A 6000-nucleotide genomic window follows, 5' to 3' on the forward strand; every position below is an offset into this window, starting at 1 on the left:
GTAAATCAGCATCATTCAATAGAGCTGAGATTAAAAATAAAGAAGTCTTTGTACCACTCTTGTAGCTGATAATTGATAGGAATATCTATTATTTAACACCTTAGTTTTATATTGCAGATGATGAGAAGTTAGAAATTAAATAGGCTAGTAAATATGAAACACTTATAATCATTTCAAAATTCTATTTTAGTTTTTGTTTCTAATGTGATGGATTCAAAAATGGCATAAAACTGATAGATCCATTCTCATTGGAAGGTCTGTTTGAAATTCCTTTTGAGTCTAGATTTTATCTCACACTGGAAACCTCAGGGAGGTAGGTATTGAGAGTTAGGAAACCTCATTTTGGTTTCTGTTGCTTCATGATGCCTCAAGTTTCATTCAATACTATTCTCTTTTACATATATACCTCTTCTAAAGAATTTTGTAGAATACACTTTAAGTAAGAAATTGTTTTCCAAATAAAAAGATATTTATTAGACACTTACTATTTGCCAGTCACTGTGCTAAAAAGATGACAGGGAATAATTTATTTATTATTTACTGTATTCCATCGTCCACCACTCCTCCACCATGAGATCCTTAGGTAAGAATATTCTATCCATTTTATAAATTAAGAAAATAAGATTGAAAAAAAAAAAGTCCAGGAGACTCAACTTAAATTACTTTCCCATGACTTGGGAATGTGAAGATTTAATTTTTTTTTTTAACCTGATCCTGGGTTCTTGTTTTCTTAACTACTTTAAGAATTTAGTACACTGCATGACATTTTATAAGCAGAATGAAGGTACTTCAGACTCTTGTCATAACTAAGATCAAGCTGATTTCCAAGATAATTGCCCAGTTCCTTAGAGCTTTTACCATTCTTGGGCTCTATTAAACATATGAATATTTAATTTTTTCTTATACATTTCACAATAAATATTAGGCTAAATAACTTTTTCTCTGAGAAGCTACTATGAAATCTATGTAGATTACACAAAATGCTTATTTCCACCTTATATTTATTTACTTTATTTAATTTTATTATTTTTTTTAATTTTTTATTTTTTATAAACATATATTTTTTATAAACATATATTTTTATCCCCAGGTCTGTGAATCACCAGGTTTACACACTTCACAGCACTCACCAAATCACATACCCTCCCCAATGTCCATAATCCCACCCCCTTCTCCCCAACCCCCTCCCCCCGGCAACCCTCAGTTTGTTTTGTGAGATTAAGAGTCACTTATGGTTTGTCTCCCTCCCAATCCCATCTTGTTTCATTTATTTAATTTTAAAATAATACTTGGCACATTCTGGTGGGGGGTTTTTATAGTTTATTTTATGTTAATGCTACTGTTGTATAGCTTTAAAGTGTAAATCAAAGATCTTATACTAAAATAGGTCATCCCAGACTAAATTGAATATATTCTGGAATACACTTAGATACCCAAACCAAATATGTACCTTCTGCTTTGCAATTAAATTTTATATTTTTACCTAGATTGACTTATGCCTGTTATAATTTATGCCTTTTATGATTTTTTGAGATGCTTTTTCTGGCATACATACATTTTTATCAAATATTCTTACCTAACTGATCATTTTTAGGAATTTGGTGAGTGAAAAGGCCATTATATTTCCTGGGCAATAGAACCCAATAATATTTAGGGGTGAAGAAATCTTTGGCCTTTCTCAATTATATATTTTTATTGCCTTAACACATTGATTAGAAGGGTATGACATTTACATAATTTTTAGAAAAGACTGTAACAAGTGCTAATATGACACATTCTTCAGCTTGCACTTGTTAACCAAACATAAAACATTAAAAAGAATAATGTTCTATTCTGAATATACAAAATAATTTTTCCTAACTTATCAGCAACAATTGGTAGTATTTTTTTTTATTTTTTTAAGATTTTATTTATTATTTGACAGACAGAGACCACAAGTAGGCAAAGAAGCAGGCAGAGAGATAGAGGAGGAAGCAGGCTCTCCGCTGAGCAGAGAGCCCAATGTGGGGCTTGATCTCAGGACCTTGGGGTCATCACCTGAGCCGAAGGCAGAGGCTTTAACCCACTGACTCACCCAGGCGCCCCAACTGGTAGTATTTAAAAAAAAAATTGTCATTCAACATACTACATTACTCTTCTTTTGATTTTGAGACAGGAAAAATGAAATAGTGAAAATATATCTAAGATAATTTAAATTTATATTTCTTCAGATTGGTGAAATTGCTGTTTAGACAATATTCACTTTACTCAAAGAAAAGTGATCTACAAAGTCATCTGGTTTCAAGTGGCATGTTGACAATATCAAGCAATCAAATATTCTGAGATTACTTCCTTGAAAGAGAACTTGATCAGAACTGTGAGAATATTATGGTCTCTAGGGTAAGGACAGAAAAGAACTTTCCATACATATCAATATCTAATTTATATAGCTATTAGAAAATATAATATATTATATATATTATATTTTTGGAAAACAATGGAAGATTAGGTGGTTCTCATATATATAATATAATATAATAATTCTATTATTATATTAATGAATATATATTATATTATGTATAATATAATTACATATTAAATATAATACATAATATATAATATATTATATTATATATTATTAATCAATAAAATTATATTATTAATTAATATTATTATATTATTATATTATATTATTATATTATTAATATAATAATATACTAATTTTAATATATTATATTATATTAATTATATATGAGAACCACCTCATAGATTATATAATATATAATAATATATTAATTATTAATTATCAATTATAATGTATATTACAATATAGAATATATAATATCACATATAATATAATAATATAATTATTATATTATAATATATTATATATGAGAACCACCTAATAGATTATATATTATATATATTATCATATATTATATTATATATAATATAATTATTATACTATTATATCAATAATATTATATTAATATAATATTAATTCATAATTATAATAATTATAATGATATAATTCATAATATAATATGATATTATATGAATAATATTATATATTATATATTATATATAATCTATTAGGTGGTTCTCATATATAATATAATATATTATAATATAATATAATGTTATATTATTATATTAATTAATATATATTATATTATGAATATTATATTATGTATAATATGTATAGTACTAATGTATGTATGATATATATTATATTATGTATATTATGTATAATATATTATGTATAATTAACATATATTATATTATGTATAATAATATAATATTATATATGTATATTATATATGTATAATATATTATGTATATTATATATATTAATATATAATGTTATGTATAATATTATGTATATATATTATATTATGTATATATATTATATTAATGTATTTTATGTAATGTATTTCTGGATTGTATTAATGTATATTATGTATATATATTATATTATGTATAATAGTAATACATATTATGTATAATATATTATATATAATATATTGCATTATGTATAAAAATAATATGTATAATATGTCCATGTATAATATTATGTATAATGTGTATATTATGTATCATAATAAATATTATATTATGTATTATATATTTTGTGATATTATATATTATATTATACATAATATAATATATATTAATATAATAATATAACAATTATATTTTATTATATTATATATCTATGAGAACCACCTAATCTTCCATTTTTTTCCAAAAATATATTACATATATCATATATTATATATTATATATCATATATATTTCTAATTTCTATAATTATGATTATAATATAATACATTGTATTATATATTGATAATATAATATAGAAATTATAAATTATAGATATTATGCATTAAATTAAATAAGTAATATAATGCATGTCATATATACATTAATTAATTAATCATACATAATTAATATATTATATATTATTATATATATTATATATTAAACATATTAAATATAATATATATTAAATATATATAAATTATATATAATTACAGAAAAATAAAAATATAATTAATATATTATTATTTTAGTTATAACATAATGTAATAAAATGATATATATTATATTATATTATATCAATAAATATAATATAGTATTATGTTATATACTGTATTATTTATTGTATATTATATATAATATATATTCTATATATTAATTTTATATTCTATAATATTATATTATATATATATGAGAACCACCTAATCTTCCAATTTTTTCCAAAAATATAATATATATTATAATATATTATTTTTCTAATATTATTAGATTATAATTATAATATTATATCATAATTAGTATGATATAATTATATATTTCTAATATAATACATAATATATTATATATATATATATATGAGAACCACCTAATCTTCCATTGTTTTCCAAAATATAATTCTAAAAAAACTGGAAAACTGTATAGAAAGCATGTGGTACCTTCTTTTTTGTTATAATAGAATTATAGAATTATAATTATAATTATATAATTAATAAATATAATAAATATAATTATAATTATACCTAGAATTATTGTTAATGAACTTTTTCCACTAATATCCGTTAAGCACATTAACCAATAATCCTAATAAATACCTACAAGTACTAACATTTTTACCTATATTTAAAAAATTGCTTGTTTTTTTTTAAATTAACCTTATTTTTAGAACAAGGTTAGGTTGAGCAAATGAATAGAAAGTATCCACTGTTTCCATATGTCTCCTGCCTCCACATTTGCACTTCAATATTTCTCATATTTTTAATCCAAGCTATAGTGATGATACATTTGTTTCAATTGATGAAACCAAATTGATACAAACCAAATTGATACATCATTATCACCCAAGTCCATAGTATGCAGTGAGTTAACTCTTGATGAGGTACTTTCTATGGATTTTGACAACTGTGTCAATATGTATTCCAGCATTATAGTATCATACAGAGTACTTTCATTGCTTAAAATTTTTCTCTGCTCCACCTATTCATTTCTCTTACTTTACCACTGATAATCACTGATTGTTTTACTGTCACCATACTGTTGACTTTTTCCAGAATACCATACAGCTGGAATCATGTAGTATGTAGTTTTTCAGGTTGACTTATTTCACTTAGTAATAAGCATTTAAGATTTCTCTGGATTGGAGCTCCTGGGTGGTTCAGTGGGTTAAGCCTCTGCCTTCCGCTCAGGTCATGACCTCAGGGTCCTGGGATCTAGTCCCTCTTCGGGCTCTCTGCTCAGCGGGGAGCCTGCTTCCTCCTCTGCTTCTCTGCCTACTTGTGATCTCTGTCAAATAAATAAATAAAATCTTGAAAAAATATATTTCTCTGGATATTTCCATGTCATGATAACTCATTTAGTTATAACATAGGATGCCATTCCACTGAATGGATGAAACACACTTTATATATCTATTCCCTGACTAAAAGACATCTTAGTTACTTCCCAGTTTTGACAATTATGGATAAATCTGCTATAAACATTAGTGTGCAGAGTTTTGTGTTTTTGTTTGTAACATAAATTTTCAACTTCTTTAAGTACATACCATGGAGATAGATTGCTGGATGTTATGGGAAGAGTCTATTTATTTATTTATTTATAGGTTTTTATTGATCTGAGAGAGAGGAAGAGAGAGAAAGCAGAAGCAAAGAGGGAGAGGGGAAAGTGGCAGACGGAGAGGGAGAAGCAGTCTCTCTTCTGAGCAGGGAGCCTGATGTGGGACCCAATCCCAGGACCCCAGGATCATGACCTGAGCTGAAAGCAGACACTTAACTAACTGAGCCACCCAGGTGCCTGGAGTTTATTTTGTAATTGCCAAAGTACCTTCCAAAGTAGCTGAATCATTTTGAATTCCTATCAGCAATTTCTAATAGTTGCTATTGTTACACATCTTTACCAGCATTTGGTGTTGTCAGTGTTTTGGATCTATACCATTCTAATAGGTGTATAGGGGTATCAGATTGTTGTTTGAACTTGTAACTTCCTTAT

Source organism: Mustela lutreola, chromosome 12, assembly GCF_030435805.1.
Source record: "Mustela lutreola isolate mMusLut2 chromosome 12, mMusLut2.pri, whole genome shotgun sequence".
Lineage (NCBI taxonomy): Eukaryota > Metazoa > Chordata > Mammalia > Carnivora > Mustelidae > Mustela > Mustela lutreola.